We start from the raw sequence: 21,417 nt of genomic DNA on the forward strand, positions 1-21,417 counted from the left end.
ATGTCTATTATAACTACTCTTCAAAACATCCTTTGAGCAGATATCACAATGTTTTCTTTCCAACTCAAGAGGAGATATTTGATGAAATAGATTAAATGTATGTTTGTTGGTTTGAAGGTGTTTTTTTATAATATTTATATTCGTGATTACAAACATCGCAGTACGTTGTATTCACCATATTTATATTATAAAACTTTGCTTAAACTAAAATTTTCTTGATGAAAATTTCATTTGATAGGTGAATCTGTGCTTAAAACCATTTTATCCTCCAACTTTTTTCACTTAATAAATACAATGTTTCAAGACACAAAAGACAAGTTTCAATCAATCTCTTCATTTGTAAAAGATACTGAGAAATATGTCAAGGATGTAAAATTGAACAAAGATAAATATAACAACTATTGGCTAAAAACAATTATGGTGGATAAGATGAGTTCTTCAATTTCCTTCAGTGGAAGGGCTTTTAGTATACCTGGTAGAACATCAATTAACGTATCTCGAACAAAAGTTTCTCCTCTCCTTCTGGTAATATATTCAAAACTAGAAAAAGCAATGAAACAAGAAAAAGTATCAAAAAACAAAAACCTTATGGATGAAGCTTTAGAAAGAAAAGATAAGACCATCTGTAATATGCAAGGAGAAATTTGTATTTTTTTCAACAACCCTAAATATGTAAATCCTGATGAAATAAAGGATGTTAATATATCAGGTGAAATGACATTTCGTTCAATAGTAGTTAAGGATCATTTTAAAATTACCTTTAATGTAAAAAATGTTGTAGTTGAATCTGGTCATGAAAAAAAGTATTTAGATATCGATGGTAATATTATTAAATATGAGTCAATATGCAACTGAAAGTACAGATGAATTTCAGTTTAAGTAAAGTTTTACTTTATAAATATGCTCAAATTCCCTGATTCTCCATATGACAAATTTGAGAATTGTCCTGCGTGTGAAAGACGGGGATTAAACACAGAGTCAAAAGGCTATAAACAATGTATATTCTGTGATTATCTTCTAATTAATGATAATAAAAAATTTAAAAAGGAAAATAATTCTTTTAGATTTACACCAAAAATGAATTACTTTACAAGATTGATTAGAGAAATGAATGTAAAGTATGAGGGTGATAACACACCTTTCCTTACAAGGGAAGAAACTGAACGTATTAGAGAAATGTTCAAAGGATTGTTGTTATAGATTATTCATGGATGTGATTTTCAGGGAAATATCAACACAAGATATTGCATAAATAAAATAATGGATTATCTTGAAATTAAACCTGAACTTTGGATAAAATATAGAGTTTCTAAAAAAGCCAATAATAATTAAATAACCTGTTTTCCAAATATATAAATGAATGATTTTTTACCCATTTGGGAAAATAAGATAAAATTTAACAATCATAAAAATCTTCCAAATTCATTAAGATGTCTCATCGTTGGTTCAAGCGGATGTGGAAAAACGTGCTTGCTTTTGAAGATGCTCCTGACTCCCAACTTTTTCGATTATGATAATTTAATAATTTTCACAAAGTCGAGTTTTCAACCAGAGTATCAACTACTCTCACAAGGTTTTAATGCTGGTCTTCAAAAAGAAGATATAATCGGTTTATTTAAACTTCAAAAAAACCTAAATGATTATACCATTGAAGATATAATTCAACTATTTTGTGATACACAGAGATGTAAAAAGAAATCAAAACCGATAACTTGTATTCTGAGTGATAATACGGATAATACGGATGATATACCGTCTCCCCAAGATTTGGATAAATCAAAAAAGAACCTCGTTATCTTTGATGATTGTGTTAATGAGAGAAACCAAACGGTAATGGACAGCTACTACACAAGAGGGAGACATTCTTCTTGTAATTGTATTTATCTTAGTCAATCGTACTTTCAACTTCCTCGTCGTTCCATCAGAAACAATGCTAATACTTTTATTTTATTCAAGTTAAATTCAATAGATATAAATAATTTTTGGAGAGATAATTGTTCTACATTCTGTAGTAAAAAGGAATTTGGGGATTACATGAAGCACACAACTAAAAAATATAAATATATTGTTGTGAAACAAGATGAGATATTAAGGGATATATTTTTTGTTTTATAAACAATTACATCTATAAATGACAACTATTATTATAAATCTTGTGGGTAAATCTGCTTCTGGAAAAAAACTTTCATAAATCAAGGTTCTTGTGTTGTAAAAATGAGAATATTGTAAATTTACTTAAAAAACACCCGTGATACGCATTGTATCAACAACAACTAGAGCAATAAGACCTGGAGAAGTAAAAGGTGAAGATTATCACTATATTTCAGTGGAGGAACATATGCGATTGAGGAATGAAGGTCAAATATTTGAGGAGGTTTCTCTTGGTACAACAAAATATTCAGATTGTAAGAGTGAGTTAAGGAAACTAAAATCTGGTGGTCTTGGGATATTAGAAACTAATCCAGAAGGAACGAGACAAATTATTAAACATCTGAGCGGAGTGAAGATTTTATCATTCGGTTTTGATGTTGATGAAGAAACTCAACGCAAACGTATGAAAAGCAGAGATGCAAGTATTAGTGAAGAAGAAATTACAACTCGTATTAATGTCAATAAAGAATTTGATGAAATATTTAAAGAAAAGGATATATTTGAACACATCTACTTGAATGATGAAGAAAAGGAAAATTTCCCTGTTGATCTTTACAATTCATTAAATGATATTTTACAATAAATAAATGGATGCGAAAGAAAGAGCAAGAAGATTTAAGGAACATCAAGAGTTGGTTTCAAAAGTTGTAAAACAAGAGGAAGACATAAAGAAGAAACGCAGACAGAAAATAACGGGCAAAGAAGCATTTGAAAGAAAACAAGATAATTTTTTTAAACCACTTTTAAAAACTTCCCAAGAAAAAATGAAAGATGTTTCCACAGTTCCCACAGTAGAATATACTCCGAAAAAACTTCAAATGTTAAAAGATTTTGATCAAATGACGGAGGAATAATTTGAGCATTTAGGAGAATTAGAATATGATGATGAAGGAATATTTCAACAACTGGAAGAGATTAATCGACCCCCTGATTATATTGTGAATGCTCTTCAAAACAATGAATATTCAGCGGATTCAAAAACCAAATCAGGACTCATTCCAACAGAACAATCAGCAATATTTCATCTTGTTCAAGAAAAGGTATTGATATTTAATGATGAATTAAGGTTCTTGAGTTCTGCTCAACCTCCTGTTAAACTAACTCCGAGATGAATGTTTCTTCTCACAAAAGATGGAAGACAAGGTTCAACTGTGAGGGATGAATCAAAGTATATTGATAAACCATTGGATATGAAAAATAATGATGATAGAGTAAATATTGATCTGCTGAACACTCTTAATTATAGGGTTAGTATTTCTGGTAAAAGCAGAAAAAATGAGAAGGAGAAACACATTATTCAGGCTTTAAGTATCCTTGGTTCAGGTATTAGTTTTCTTCCAAATGACCCATCGCAATTAATTAATAGACTGTTATTGTTGTTAGGTAGTAAGAAGGCTGGAAATAACAATTGTTTCAATGAAGCATCAGCCATTTTAGACCAGTTGATGAACATGAAAATAATTAATAAATCTCAATATAAAGACATTTATCTCATATTAAATAAGATGAGAAGCACAATCCTGAGTTTTAATTTCACAACAAACGACCTCACATCTTCATTCCCATACCCACTACAACTTGACACAACAAAAGAATATGAGGCATCTTTATTGTCCATGGAAACTTATAATACCTTATTTAATATAACTGATAAAAATGACAAGTTCAGTTATAATCCCAGAAGTGGATACAAAACGATAACAGTCTCACCCGGAGCATATGAGATTTCTCAAATATCTTCCGAAATTGCTCGTCTTCTGAAAGAACAGGGTGATGAACCAAAAAATATTGTTATAGACATTAAAAAACATCAAAATCAATGATTAAAGTTAAAAACAACAACAAGGTTGATTTCACAATTGATAATAATTCATTTAGAGAGTTATTGGGTTTCTCCTCAAAAAAGATTGAAACTAATGGGACATTTTACAGTGATAATGTCATTCAAATATCCTCAGGAATAACCTCGGTATTAATTCACTGTGATTTGATTGATGGTGCTTATAATGATGGAATAAAAACAAATACAATATTTTCATTCAGCGCATACTCAACCCCAATTGGTTATAAATTCAATATGGAACCTAAAAATTTGGTTTATCTCCCTGTGTCAGGAAAAACCATACACAGAGTAAATTTTAGGATAACTGACCAAGATAATCGTATGATTTCTTTGAATGGAGAAATTATATCCATCAGAATTCACCTGCGTGAAGTTTTCCAATAAATCAATACGATGATTGTCAGGAAACACGAGTTGGAAAAATATAAAATAATTACAGGAGATGGGATGTTCCTTTCCCCATACTACAAGGGTGAAGGTATGTATCTTGGTAGAGGATACTATAAACCTAAGAGACAAAGGGGTGTTGGACATCAATTTGGAGGACATGGGATAATTGATACTCTCATGGGTATCAGTTCAACTATTCTTTAACATAAAGACCTAATTGGTTCAACTGCTTCTGCAGTGGGAAATGTAGCAGGTGCTGTAAAGAGCAGAACAGATGCCCAAAAGGAATCTCATAAATTACAAGCAATGAAAGAAATTAAGAAAGGCAAAACTCAGTTGTCCCCCCAAGAACGACAGAAAATAATTCAAATACTTGGGTCAGGGTTTCAAAAGTTTTAACATCTTTTTTTTCCGAAATAAATACAAGTATGGAAGCAATTGATAGTATCTATGATTTGGATGATACTATTATTATCTCAAACTCCACTAAAAAAGAAGATTACTTCAAGGTAAATGCAATAACTGGAACAGACTGGAATTCAAATGGTACAAAATTTTTGAAAGAAATAATCAACAAACCTATTTGAATCTATCCGAAAGTTTCTTGTTTATAAATTTAAATTCACTAAGGCTGGGAACAACACAAACGCTACACTCGGAAATGATTTCTTCTGGAAAATATTTGATCGTGTGCGTTTGTACATTGGAACACAAGAAGTTGAAGTGGTTGATTGTGTCTCTGCTGTATCTGAAATGATGAAATTTGCACTCTATACATTCAATGATAGAATGGGAAAGGGGTCTGTCGAAGGTTTTATTCCTGATATGTCAACGAGAACAACCACAGACCCTGGATATACTCAAACGAAAGGAGCGTATAATGATGATACAAAAGCAGTTAATAGTTTGACTGTGGCAGTTCCTCTTAAAGGTATCTTTGTATTTTGTGATCATGATAAAGTTCTGGATGATCTTAAAATTAGATTTCAACTCCAAAGGCATGATAATGAAAATAGATTACTTTTTGGTGTTGCTCGTGCTTTTGGTGATCAGAATAAATTTGTAATTGAGGAAATGAGTTGGTATATTAGTGCATATACTCCTAATCTTAAAACAGAAGAGACGTTGAATAGAAGACTTAACTCAAAGAAACCACTCAGTGTATCATAGCTCAAAAGAAGATGTCAACACGTTAAACTCAACCAAACTACTTTCATGTGGAATTTGGGTGTTCTGGAAGGAAAGCCACGATATCTGTGGATTATTTTTAAAAAGCCAGATGGTGATACTGCGACTGATAAGAATAATGCATTGAGTGATAATGCTGAGGTGAAACAACTTCGCGTTTCTCTAGATGGAACATTTTATCCACGAGATAGATTGGAAATTAATTGGGAAAAAATGATTTTGCTGAAGCATACAAGTCTTACCAAAAGGTGTGTGAAAGAAATGGAAATAAAGAACCTATTTTGGATATGACAGCATTTAAAAGTTTGTATACAATCTATGCGTTTGACCTGAGTGCTCAAAAGGAAACTATAAACTCTAATCGAGTGGATACTTTCCGATACATTGAAAGAGGAGAGAGTGAAGAAGTAGACACATATTGTTTGCTTTTGGAAGAAACGGAATTGCAGTTTAATACAGATAATTGTGTTATGATTAGTCTCACATAATTTTTTGTTAAATAAATGAGTGGCAAAGTACCAACTGGGGTATATGTTAATCAAATCAATCTTCATAAACTATCATCTTGTGTTCAAAATCAAAAGCCTTGTACGATTAACGTTAATACAATTCAGAGAAAAGGAGCAGTAAGAATTGATGTTTTGCTCACAAGAGAACAGGTTAAAATCTTGAATGATACTGGCTCACTTAAAATTAAAATGACAAAACCAATGTTGAAAAAATATTCAATAAGAGAGATGAGTGGAGGATTTCTCCCATTTCTAATTCCTTTATTTGCTGGTTTAAGTGCGGTTGGAGCATTGACGGGTGGTATTTCAACAGCAGTGAAAACTGCCAATGAAAGGAAGGCTCAACTCCAGGCTCAAAAAGAATTGGAAAGACAAAACAAAGAGTTGGAGAAACAAATTAGTCTAAGTGGTGTAATTGTAGATTTTGCTGAAAAACTTGAAGGTCTGCCTGATAAAGCGAGATTGTTAGTTGAAGATATGCTTTCTTCTATCGCACAAGCAGGTGTAAAATTAACTAAAAGAGGTAATGGATTATATCTTTTTAATAAATAAATGAGTATTGATGAGTGGTTTAAAGAATTTGGAAAGAATACAACATCAAATTTACAACTTGTCAAATATTGTAAGAAATTAAAAATTCATAATGTGGTTATTTGTATGAGAGATGAATTAACGAATGTGCCTAAACATACAAAGAATATTATTATGAACTTCGAAGATAATAATGGGAACGGTTCTCATTGGGTTTGTATTTTTAATAGTCAAGACAAATATTATTTTGATAGTTTTGGTCTTCCACCCCCTGTTGAAGTCATAAAATTCTTACAGAATGGTGTTTATCAAACATTTCAAGTCCAAGAATTAAATTCCAAGTGTTGGTCAATTATGTCTATATGTGTCATTTCAACTCAACAAAAATAAAAATTTTTATGACTATTTTTAATCTAATATAAATGAATTATGTTGGTAAAGATGGTTCTATCTTTGGTGTATCCCAAGAACTGGGTATTGGTTTATCAAATTATTACACAAAGGCACAGGCTGAACGACATAAATATAATATAACCAAAAATATTATTATGAAAAATGCTTATAAATTAAAAAATTATCCAAGCCCGACTGACGCGAATGACTTGGTGAGATTAAGCGATTTATCACAATATATATCCTTAAATAAAACGGCCGTGTATTCCAAAGATACAGAAGTGTTGATTTTATCTCCAGGTCATACAGAATTCACAGTTCAAATTAAAATAAATTTTTATAAAGAAGGGCGTATCGTTTGTATGAGAATAGAACAATGGGGGTATGATATGAATGATTTAGGGTATAATTGTTCATTTAAAGTTGACCAAGAAGACCTGGAACAATTAAATCAGTCTCGTAAGGAAGAATATTATCCACTTGGTATAGAGAATGAGTTTTGTGGAGCCACGATTAGTAAACAACAAATAAAATAATTTAATAAGGGTAAATATAATTGTTTTGCCCTAATTTATATCATGAAAACAGAAAAAAACAGGATTATATATAATAAGTAAGGAAATACAAAATGATTTAACTATGGGAAGATGGTGTTTCGTGCCATAATATTATTCCAACATATATTTCTCATACATAAATGACAGCAAGAAGGCTTCAAGAAAATTATCATTTCTGTGTCCAAGCATACCTTCAAGAAAAGGGTATTCGGTATTTTAATAAATATGTTCTACAACATAAGAATGAGGTATTTTCAATAAAAGATTGGCATTATGCTGATGTTGATAAACTGACAACTTTAGATTTAATTAGAATGTTAAATAATGAAAAAATTATAAAGTTAAGAAAAGGTAAGGCTCTTTTAGAAATTCAAAAGAAATTTTATTGGTTTCCTGTTGTAAAAAAAAAATTATTTTGGAAACAGGAATAACAAGAAATCCTGATGAGTCTATGTATGATATTCTATGGGGTGTAAGCGATTCAAGGATAGTGAGGGACGAGGAAGGAGTTGAAGAGAGAGAAGAGGAGGAAAAGGAGAAGAGAGGAGGAGAGGGAGAAGAAAGAGAAGGAGGAAAGAGAGAAGAGAGAGGAGGAGGAGAGGGAGAAGAAAGAAGAAAGAGAGGGAGGAAAGAGAGAGAATGAATAAATATCAAAATATGGAAACCAGTGAGATTAAAAAAAGAGTGGGGGTATTACAGAAAATAACTCAACCCACCGAGGAGGAAAACAAAGAATTGACAAGTCTATTTGCAATATTTTCGACAAGACTATTGACATCGACAAGATATTCATTTTAATTCAACTTTTTCATTTTTTTTTCTTAAATAAATGGAGGAGAGAGTGAAGACATTTCTAAGGATTCTTTATGTTTTAAAAATTAAGATTCAAATGTGCATGTTGGAAACTAAAAAGGTTTTTGCACTTTGCAGGAATTTTTCTCATAAATAAATGAGTTGTTGCCTCAAATGTAAAAAGAAAACTAATACTAAAAATATTTCATATATTAAAAGTAAAAATAACAGGGTTATACAAAAAGGTATATGTTCAGTGTGTGGTTCAAAAAAAATCTATTTATCTCCAAACACAAACTCGGAGGAGATATACAAAAGTTTTTATCAGGAAGTAAATTTACAACTACTGGAATACCAGGGGAATTACATCTACCAGAGTATTCTTTCTGTGATCCAGGCACTAACTTGGATAAAAGATTAGATGAGTCAGACAATCCTAAATCATGGAGTCAACCCATCAATAGAGTTGATGAAGTGCGCATGAGACACGATATTGATTATGGGAATTCCACAACTTTGGAAGAAAAGCATGAAGCCGATAGAGAAATGTTGTATAATTTGTCTCTGATACAAAATCCAACCTTGAGAGAAAAAGTTGATCGGTTCATCGTGAAGAATATGATCAGTGCTAAATTGAAACTTGGACTTGGAAATTCAAAAAACTTATAGGCTCTAATGATGTCATTAAGACTGAAGAGCAATTAGCTGATGAATTACATAAACCAATATTCACAAAGTTTCGTAGAAGGAAGGTTTATTCCAAGGAAGTTGATTATATCTGGTCAACTGATTTGATTGAACTCAATAAAGATAAGGGGTACAAGTATGCTTTAACCATTATTGATTTGAGGAGTAGATACGCATGGGTTGTCCCTTTAAAAAACAAAACAGGTAATACTCTTATGTTCGCCTTTCAACAGATATTGAATAAAAGTAAGAGAAAACCTAAAAAAAATTGTGGACTGATGAGGGTAGAGAGTTTTATAATAAGACATTTATGAATTTTCTAAAAAATAACAGTATTACATTATACAGTACCTTTAATGAAGGGAAGGCCGTTGTTGTTGAACGTTTTAATCGTACCTTAAAAGAGAGACTATATAAAAAATTCACAGAACTCAGTTCACAACAATGATCATCTTTTATTCAGGATATTGTGGATAAGTATAATGACACGATTCACACGTCAACGAATATGAAACCATCAGAAACATTTACAAAATTAAAATATGAAAAAGAGATGAATATCAGAAAACCTAAGTTCAAAGTTGGTGATATCGTAAGAATATATAGGTGGAAATCTCATTTTGAAAAAGGTTATATTAAACGATGGACGAACGAACTTTTTAAAATTGTTTATGTAATAGATGCGGTTCCTTCGTCTTGTAAGATATATGATTTAGAAGGGGAAGAGATTTTAGGTTCATTTTATTCACAGGAATTACAAAAGACAAAACTAAGCAGATAATACGAAGCAATGGGTCGGTTCTTCTCTCCCTCCTACTACACACCGTTGTGAACACTCGAGGGCCAAGTCCGAGGTGTATAACAGTATATAATGTGTGTGAAAGGGGATGTTCTTAGATCTGGGAACCCCAAACACAGAATCCTCAACTGAATAGTCAAGGCTTAACTTTTGTTTGTTGGTGTGTGTGTGTGTGTGTGTGTGTGTGTGTGTGTGTGTGTGTGTGTGTGTGTGTGTGTGTGTGTGTGTGCAATGGGATCAATGGCTTGGCGCTTCACTCCCTCCTACTATACACCGTTGTGGATACTCGAGGCCCAAGTCCGAGGTGTATAACAGTATATAATGTGTGTGAAGGGGGACGTTCTTAGATCTGTGAACCCCAAACACAGAATCCTCAACTGAATAGTCAAGGCTTAACTTTTGTTTGGTGGTGTGGGTGTGTGTGTGTGTGTGTGTGTGTGTGTGTGTGTGTGTGTGTGTGTGTGTGTGTGTGTGTGTGTGTGTGTGTGTGTGTGTGTGTGTGTGTGTGTGTGTGTCCCAACCTTCACATTCAAAATCTCAACCCCAACCCCCCAACACAATGTCTTTTTCAAAATGAGATTTCCACCTATATATATTTTTTCGTTTTTTTTTTCTCTTCTTCCAATTCTGTCTTTTCAGGCTTTCAGGTTTGATGATGTAGAAAGGGGAAGTAAGTCTGCACTTTCTTCCCAGAACTAGCAATACATATTTTTTATGTTTTTTTCTCTTCTTCCAATTCTGTCTTTTAAGGCTTTCAGGTTTGATGATGTAGAAAGGGGGAGTAAGAACTTCCTTGATAGGTTCAGATCCCAAAGAGTGGTAGCATTTGAAGTCTCCAAAATTAACCCAACTTTCCAAGTCTCCAAGGTATAACCACATTCCTGTTGAGTTTCCAAGATACATATCACATTGTGAGTTATCAAGCCAGAACCCACATTTCAAGTCTCCAAAAATATAACCATCTTTCCAAGACTCCACGGTAGAATCACAATTTCCAGAAATATTGTGGGTTTCGGTGATAGATCTCACATAGTAAAACTGTGGATCATCAAGGAAAACTCCATTTTTCCAATTTTTATGGGTTTCAGTGATAGATCTCACATAGTACAACTGTGGATCATCAAGGAAATCTCCATTTTTCCAATTTTTATGGGTTTCAGTGATAGATCTCACATAGTATAACTGTGGATCATCAAGGAAAACTCCATTTTTCAAAATGTCTGCAATTTGTGTCTCCAAGGTAAAACTTGTATTCTGGCTCATCAAGGTATAACTTGTTCAGGGGGTATTGTCTTGATAACTCACAATGAGTACTATTGTTGCAAAACTCTTTTTCAGGATTTTGCTGGTCTCCAAGGTATAACTCTTTGGTTGGGTCATCAAGGACGAACTCGTTCTGTGGGTCTTGGTCGCTCATAAGGTCTTTAACCAAGCCAACAATTTCGCCCCAAGTTGTAGCAAAAGCAGTATTTTCATTTCGTATTTCAGATACAATTTCCTGTGAGAGAAAATAATAATGTATTAATTAAGTGATTTAATTGTTAAATGAGTATGCTTCATTCAAACTTTGAAAATAGGAAAATAAAATCTTACCTCAACAGATGAGGTTTGAATCCAGTTCATCAACTTGAAGGTTTAGTTCCATACAAGTCGTCGATCTCCAAGGAACCCCAAAGTCATCCCACTCAAGGCCAAGCTCGTTCTGTGGGTCTTGGTCGCTCACAAGGTCTTCAACCAGGACAACAATTTCGCCCCAAGTTGTGGCAAAATCGGTATTTTCAGATACAATTTCCTGTGAGAGAAAATAATAATGTATTAATTAAGTTATTTAATTATTAAATGAGTCGATGCTTCAATCAAACTGAAAATAGGGAAATAAAATCTTACCTCAATGGATAAGAGGTTTGAATCCAATTCATCAACTTGAAGGTTTAGTTCCATACAAGTATTCGATATCCAGGCAAGCACACAGCACACCATTGCCAGCAAAAATATATGTTTAAAATGGAGCCTGGACTTGAGGCTTTTATAGGGAAAGACTGGTGGGTGTGGTTTCCTTTGGAAATTCCCTGGGCAAGCCCAGGCAAATTTTTCAAAACCATAACATTCTTGAATTTTCTAGTGATTTCTTTGTGAGTCAGAGATGAACTGGAAATGATGTAAGAGTAGGCGGGGCTTAGCAAAAGCGGGCGGGGCTTCGGAAAAGTGGGCGTGGCTTACGAAAACACCTCATAAAAGTGGGCGGACCTAGGAAAAGTGGGCGTGGCCTATAAAAATACATCATGAAAGGTGGGCGGGGTTTATGGAAAGTGGGCGTGGCTTATGGAAATTCCTCGTGAAAGTGGGCGGGGCTTCGAAAAAGTGGTCGGGCTTATGAAAAGTGGGCGTGGCAAAACAAAAAATAACCTGTGGCTCAGGAGGTGGTCAAACAAGAGCATTTAGAGAAGTTTATCATTTCGTAATGGCACAAAAGGGGTATCTTAAAAAATATAAAGATTCAAATGTTTTGTTTTTAAATATTTTAGATGGGGATTATTGTGCAAAGAAAATTAAATGATTGAAGGAATTTGAGAATGAACAAATCTTTATAGGTTCAATGAGTGAGCGAAACAATATGCATTGGTTATTTGAAAAAGAGTGTCCCTCGGCTTACATGTTTCAGATATTTCTTTTGAATCATCTTTAACAAATCACATTACTATTTTACTACTTGAACAAATCTTTATCTTATTGCATTGGTTATTTGAAGAAAAGTGTCCCAAGGTTAAAAGGGGAGACAAATAAATATACCTTGGGATAAAAAGGGGGTTTACTTTTTAGGGGTAAAAAAATGAATCGCTGAAAATCCCCTATTCATTTACATGGGGAAAAGTGAGCCAGAATCAGTATATTCACCCTACTGACGGCGATGGTTCACGAGCAATTTACACGGTTCGCCTTTTTTATTTTTTGACCTTCGAGGGGACGCCACGGGAAAACTGGCGGGAATCGGGAAAAACGTAAATGATGAAAGTTGTAGTACTCGCAGAGCACTACTTGCATACCAACTTTCATTCGAAACAGTTGAAAACCCAAGGAGCTCGATGCCCAATTTATTGATTTTTTTGACATTTTCTAAGTTCCTGACCTTGTGACCTTGACCTTGGGACGAAAATGAAAAGTCGAGCTCCATGGGGCTATACAGGTGCCATTGGGCTAACCAAATACCGAAACTCCTGCCAGATTCGACAAACCCCCTCGGAGAAGATGTAACTTGAAACCGGCTGCCCATAAAAAACATGTTTTTTGGGCGTGGCTCTGCCCATAATGGGTGCACCACGCCCATTCTCAGGAAAACACAACTAGATCATGATATAAACCTCCCACCCAAATTTTATCAGGATCGGATCAAAACCCACGGAGCTATGGTCGGGACAGACAGACAAGCCGGTAGGTGATGAGGGATTCGCTAGGATCGAAGCGCTGGATACGATGTTTTTCATTCTGACTGATCCACCGACGAAGATTCATTGTCAAGATGTATTGGTTCACATACAATTGTTCCTCTGCCTGGCAAGATTTTTCCTATTGCGTATTTTGCCAACTAGCACTCCTCATAAAAAATGACGGTAAATAGACACCCTATTTTTGAAGGGCAACCATTTAAAAAATAATCGGTTTGCTGGTTTGTGCTGTGGAGCCTCGCGTTGCAGACAGACACACAAACACACACACACACACACACACACACACACACACACACACACACACACACACACACACACACACACACACACACCCCGATAAACTTCTCTCAACGCTCTTGTTTGACCACACCTCCTGAGCCACACAATATTTCTCTTAAGCCACGCCCACTTTCCTACGCCACCCCCACTTTAAATAAATAATTGGAGGTGGTGTGTGGATCGTGGAATCGTTTTCAGTAAATAAATAATAAATCATTAAAGGTGGTGTGTGGGTCATGGAATCGTTTTCGGCAAATAAATAAATAATTTGAGGCGGAGTGTGGGTCGTGGAATTGTTTGCGGTAAATAAATAAATAATTGAAGGTGGTGCGTGAATCGTGGAATCGTTTACGGTAAATAAATAAATAATTGGAGGTAGTGTGTGGGTCGTGGAATCGTTTACCATAAACAAATAAATAAATAAATAAATAAGGTGGTGTGTGGGTCGTGGAATCGTTTACGGTAAATAAATAAATAATTGGAGGCGGTGTGTGGGTCGTGGAATCATTTTCGGTAAATAAATATATAAATAATTGGAGGTGGTGTGTGGGTGGGGAATCGTTTACGGTGAATAAATACATAAATAAGGTGGTGTGTGGGTCGTGGAATCGTTTTCGGAAAATAAGTAAATAATTAAAGGTGGTGTGTGGGTCGTGGAATCGTTTTCGGTAAATAAATAATAATTGGAGGTGGTGTGTGGGTGGGGAATCGTTTACGGTAAATAAATAAATAATTGGAGGTGGTGTGTGGGTGGTGGAATCATTTTCGGTAAACAAATAAATAATTAAAGGTGGTGTGTGGGTCGTAGAATTGTTTTCGGCAAATAAATAAATAATTGGAGGTGGTGTGTCGGGACGAGAATCCAAAATGGTAAATAAATAAATAATTGGAGGTGGTGTGTGGGTGTTGGAATCATTTTCGGTAAATAAATAGATAATTAAAGGTGGTGTGTGGATTGTTTTCGGTAAATAAATAAATAATTGGAGGTGGTGTGTGGGTGGGGAATTGTTTTCGGTGAATAAATAAATAATTAAAGGTGGTGATGGATCGTGAAATCGTTTTCGGTAAATAAATAAATTATCGGTTTGCTGGTTTGTGCTGTGGAGCCTCGCGTTGCAGACACACACACACACACACACACACACACACACACACACACACACACACACACACAAAACACACACACACACACACACACAAAACACACACACACACACACACACACAGATGAAAAACCTGATAAACCTCTCAATGCTCTTGTTTGACCACACCTCCTGAGCCACACAATATTTTTCATAAGCCACGCCCACTTTTCATCAACCACGTCCACTTTCCCTAAGCTCCGCCCACTTTCCTAAGCCCCTCATAAAAAATGACGGTGAATAGACACCCGATTTTTGAAGGACTACCATTTGAAAAATAAAACCTCAATCAAAAATCGGCTCGAGTAAAATTTTCTAAATATCTCGAAGTGTTTAATTCCGAAGTATCCCTTCTCTACATTCAAAAATGAAGGACAAGTATTGAAAATACTGTACGCAGTTTTTTGGCCGCTACATAGCAACAGGTGGTTGCTAGGCAACGAAATTCAAGCGCGCACATTCCCAACAAATATTGCACGTCGGCAAAGTTTCATCGAAATCGGTTTGCTGGTTTGTGCTGTGGAGCCTCGCGTTGCAGACACACATACACACATACACACACATACACACACACACACACACACACACACACACACACACACACACACACACACACACACACACACACACACACACACACACACACACACACACACAAAACCCGACAATAACGGATATCTAGCATATATAGCGAATCCAACAAGCCGGTAGGCGGACAGTCAATCAAGTCAAATTTAGTCGTTTTTCAGCCGTTACTAGCCAACAAAAGCGTCCATAGCAACGGTTCTTTCTCACACATAACGAGGACATACCATGAACCTACCGTACCAGTTTCATGTATATCTGATTCATAGTCTGAGATATAACGAACTTCGTTTTTTTATTGTTTTTGACCAGGGTTCATTCAAAGTCTATCTTCTCTGACAGTTTTCATAGGATCCGGCTGGAAATTTTTGACAATATGGCTGAATGTACTGCCCACAGTCGCTCCTGACCCGAATTTTGATTTTCGAAAAAATTAATTTTTGAGATTTTTTTTTGAAAATTTCAAAGGTCCATTGCTCGGCAACGGATGGGTCCATAGCAACAGTTCTCATTTGCACACAACTTGGTCATGGTATGAACCTACCAACCAAGTTTCATCGAAATCGCCGTTGTATTAACGGAGCACTGGACCGAACAGACATACATACATACATACAGACAGACAGACAAACACATCGATGGAAATACTGATAATAAGGGTAGACGAGATTGACTACCCAACAGACAGACACCCATAACGAATATAGTGGTCACTTACTGACTCATGAACCAATCTAACTTGTAATCTTATAATTTATAAACTCAATTTTCTCCACTTAAATTTTGAAATCACAGTACATACTGTGTATATATATATATATATATATATATATATATATATATATATATATATATATATATATATATATATATATATATATATATATATATATATATATATATATATATATATATATATATCAGAATTATCATGGAAGAATCCTATCTACACGAGATGAGAAAATCTTCCATCAAAAGCCTCTGTTGTGCTGGTACGCTTCTGAGCTTTCCGGGCATCGTTGAAATACGCATTTATTTATTTTACAGCGCATGTGTACCTGAGTACCAGTTATGTGAACTACTGCATGTATGGCTTTCGCTTTTGCCTGGGAACAAGATCAGGTTAGCCATATACTGTCAGACCCCACGTATTCGCGGTTTATAAAATGCAACCTGCTTTAACATTTGTGGCACTGTACTTTGCGTATTCAGGTTTTTTTCACATTTTTGTGTTTTTTTTTTTGCATATTCACAATTTTTTCGCATTTTCACAGGTGTATTTGCAGTTTTGTTTTTTCCACTTCTTCGCAGTTTTTTTTTTTGCGGGTATATTCATTGCTTTTTCGAGGGATTTTTAATTTTCCTTCATGAATGACAAACCTCCGGGAACATATTCCCCCTTTTTCCATTGAAACAATGCCGCCACATTTGCGGATACGACATTCGCGGCATTTTCCAGGAACGTATCCCCCACGAAGTGAGGTCCTACAGTATCCGTATTATGCGATTACAATACTTTTACGACTCAACCAATCCTGGTAAAAATTATATACCTGTCCAGCAAGCCCCAAAAGACAAAATTCCTGTCCACCTTGACATCATGACAACACCGACTGTGCAAAACGAGTACATACCTGAGGGGATTCAAATTATGAATTTGATCTGCTGATCGAATCTTGCCTCACCAACAAGGTGCAATTATTAAACCAAGCACTTTGCTTTATTGACGTGTCCGAATGGGTTTTCTATGTGGTATTTCTCCGAAACGAGCAAATAGCAATTCTTTCTTCATATTATCCAGTAGGTGCCACTCTTGGACCATCTTCATAATGCAACAGCAAACATTCTTCACAAAAGAACGGTTGCATCCTATACAATTACAAAAACACTTCTTCTTTATTTTTTTAAAGTGGATAGATTATAGGCTGTCTTTGCCAGATCGGAACAAAGATTGATTGACTGAATCTGAATTGACTGAAAAATGAATGCCAGATTGAAGCTAAGCTTCAAAATAAGGGCCAATGAATTGCCTCTTGACTATACTATCAGATGCATTTTTCACAGCCAAAAAAGGCATCATTCCACACTTGCACAGCGATTCCCCAAGTATCCACATCAATTGGCCTCCTGGTTTCATCCTTGGGGCAAAGTCAGTACCAGTGTAGACTTGAGAGCTCTGTAAGGCCAAAGACCAACACCAAAGCACTGGAGAATTCAAATTGATACGTGTTCTTACTAAAAGGTATTGGGATAATAAAATAAAGCTTGAACAAAATGCTCTCAAACTGCACGCATACATATATTTCCCCACACTCCAAAGCACAACATGGTGTGCAGTAGGAATTTATAAAGGTGTGCAGCAGGAATTTAAACTCGGTTTTAATCAGAATGCCAACAGGTAAACGAGATGACTGACCTATAAAGTGGAATGGTTATAAAGTGCAATGTGTTTATACCATTACTTTCACTGACTATAATCAATTGTGGGTAATGTCTTGAGGAAGTGAAAAACAACAGGTCATGGCAATGGTGAGACTAGGACAGGCAGGAAAAAAAGAAACATTGAATCGCCCTTAGATATTGAAGAAATGGTTAGTTAATAACCTGCATGACTGGCTAGTCATCCTTCTGAGGGTGGCAAAATGAGTACCAGCTTGCTGGGATGATTGAGCCATTCGAATATCCTGTATCAGAGTGGTGACCCGTCCAGAATTGTGCCCAATAGCCCAAGAGACTGCTTCGGCAGCCCCAATGCTCTGCATAGAGTATGGTCCCAATGGATGGATGGATGAATGGTCCTGAGTTTGAACCCCCGTTTCTCCATTGAATTAACATCAGGTGGGGTTGACTCAGCCTGTCATCCTTCTGAGGTCAGTGAAATGGGTACCAATGTACTGGGATAATAACCATTTGGGGTAACCAATGTCAGAGTGGTGACCTGTCCAAGACTGTTCTTCTTGCCAATGAAACTGCCTTGGCAGCCCTATGTGCCTTTATGGTGGAAAAGGAATGGAATTTTTATTATTATTATTATTATTATTATTATTATTATTATTATTATTACCTCCACCACCGAAGGTGAAGGAGGTTAAGTTTTCACCCCTTTCTGTCTGTCTGTTTGTTGTTGACAGATTCGGCCAAAATTTGGTGGGCATGTTGGGTGTGTGACAAGAATTGATTCGATTTTGGTGAAGATCTGAATCCGAATCTGGATACGAGAATTATTTATTTTTTAAAGTGATTCTTCACCATTGAGAGATAGGGCCAAAAACGATGAAAACATGATATTTCAAAAATGTTCTCGTGGATCAGGCATTGCACAGCGGAGGTATGAACACTAACGAGTGCCCTTGTAGTTATTATCATTATTCCAATAATAACATGCATATAACATAAATGTCTCAATACTTTATAAACATTGAATAAAGCCGACAAATGGCTAGTGGCAGAGCTTGAAAATACAGTGTATTACATGCATAGATAGACAGGAAATATTGTACTTTTATATGAACTAAAAGGACATTAAAGGCCAAGGAATAAATGCACATCATATATATGACATTTGAATCGAGGTTCCATATATATACATACATATATATATATATACATATATATATATATATATATATATATATATATATATATATATATACATATATATATATACATATATATATATACATATATATATACATATATATATATATATATATATATATATATATACATACATATATATATATATATATATATATACATATATATACATATATATATACATATACATATATATACATATATATATACATATATATATATATATATACATCTTCTTCTTCTTCTTTCGGCTGCTCCCGTTAGGGGTCGCCACAGCGGATCATCCGTATGATCCACATCGTGATTTGGCACATGTTTTACGCCGGATGCCCTTCCTGACGCAACCCTGGTCGCCTCTTACGACACAGGGATATGGTACACCTATTTTAACCGGGGTATACACTGGCCCAGTACACTGGTACTCATTTCGCCGACCTCGGAAGGATGACAGGCTGAGTCAACCCCCTGGTGTATTAATTCAGTGGCCCAACGGGGCTTGAACTCAGGACCTCTTGGATCCCAAGCTGCTGCCCTAACCACTGCTCCAACACCAGGCATATATATATATATATATATATATATATATATATATATATATATATACATATACATATATATATATATATATATATATATATATATATATATATATATATATATATATATATATATATATATATATATACATATATATATATATATATATATATATATATACATATATATACATATATATATATATATATATATATATATATATATATATATATATATATATATATATATATATATATATATATATATATATATATATATATATATATATACATATATATATATATATATATATATATATATATATATATATATATATATATACATATATATATACATATATATATATATATATATATATACATATATATATATATATATATATATATATATATACATATATATATATATATATATATATATATATATATATATATATATATATATATATATATATATATATATATATATACATATATATATATATATATATATATATATATATATATATATATATATATATATATATATATATATACATATATATATACATATATATATATATATATATATATATATATATATATATATATATACATATATATATATATATATATATATATATATATATATATATATATATATATATATATATATATATATACAGTCAAAGCTCGTTACTATGCCACCTCGCTTCTATGCCACTCTCGCTATTATACCACTTTTGCTCGGTCCCGACAAAATTCAATACAAAATAAATTTACTATGCCACCCCCTACTCTCGCTACCATGCCACTACTGTGTGATTGTTAAAAGGCACGAGTCGTGAAAAAGTCTGTATTGCGCAGTGCTCGATTATCACACTCACGTTCAAAGGCGAAGCGACGAACTACAGTCCAGCTGCACACAACATAACTCAATACGTACGCGCATAGTCAGACTGTGTCAAAACACGCGATTCTTCTCCCCGATGCCAGCCACAACAAGCCAATCACAACACGCACAACGAGACACAAAAAAGCGCGAGCACACGCACAGACACGCAGGCACACGTACAACAGTGACATCATTTTTCAAATTCAGCCCATAATGTCAGCTCAGAAACGCAAGCGAACCGACTTTACGCTGAAGGAGAAGGAGATCATCGATGCCGCGAAGAAGGAGCCGAATCAGTCCAAGTTGGCCAGGGAGATTAGCAAGAAATGGGGCGTCGAAGTTAAGAGAACCACCGTGAAGGGCATTCTCAGCAAGAAGGATGCAATCGAGGCTGCAATCAAAGCTGGATTTCCATCGAAGCGCATGAAGTTGACGCAGGCTCACGACCCAAAGCTTGATGAGGGAGTGCTCATGTGGCTGAAGCAATCAAGAGGACAGAATGTGCCTGTCAGCGGCGATCTGATCAAGGAGAAGGCGATGAAACTGGCCGAGCTGATGCACATCCCAGACTTCATGGCGAGCGACGGTTGGTTGGGCAATTTCAAAAAGCGCCACGGCATCACGTTCAAGACAGTGCAGGGCGAAGCTGGAGCGGTGGATTCGCAATCCCTTCTTGAGTGGCAACAGCAGGTTCTCTGGCCCTTACTCAGGCAGTTCTCCGCAGACGACGTCTTCAACCCTGACGAGACTGGACTCTTCTGGCAGCTGCTTCCGAATAAGACCATGGCTTTCAGGGGAGAGCGGTGTACTGGAGGAAAGAAAAGCAAGCAAAGGATCACTCTTCTGGTTGGGGCAAACATGAGTGGCAGCGAGAAGTTCCCTCTTCTGGTGATTGGCAATTCCAAGAAACCCCGTGCCTTCAAGAACAAAGAGATCCCGGTCAAGTACAAGGCGAACTCGAAGGCGTGGATGACGGCGGAGCTTTTCGAGGAGATGTTGCGTGTGTGGGACGGACGACTCGGCCAGCAGGGACGCAGAGTGCTGGTCTGTCTCGATAACTTCTCTGGCCAACCTCCCGAGCTCGAGCTGAACAACAT

At 35.1% G+C, this 21,417-nt stretch overlaps 1 long non-coding RNA gene across 1 annotated transcript in view; it reads right to left on the minus strand.

Annotated features, from left to right (window-relative positions):
- Positions 1–368: 368 nt before the first annotated feature.
- LOC147034705 (uncharacterized) overlaps positions 369–21,417 on the minus strand; it is a 37,763-nt gene continuing 16,714 nt past the window's right edge. Inside the window, exons 2-3 of the long non-coding RNA XR_015060407.1 lie at positions 3,862–3,908; positions 369–540 (exon numbers count right to left, since the gene is read on the minus strand). This is a non-coding gene — a long non-coding RNA (uncharacterized LOC147034705). The remainder of the gene's footprint in view (positions 541–3,861; positions 3,909–21,417) is intronic.

Source organism: Eptatretus burgeri, chromosome 1 (genome assembly GCF_056783735.1).
Source record: "Eptatretus burgeri isolate ZD-2024b chromosome 1, Ebu_testis_v1, whole genome shotgun sequence".
Lineage (NCBI taxonomy): Eukaryota > Metazoa > Chordata > Myxini > Myxiniformes > Myxinidae > Eptatretus > Eptatretus burgeri.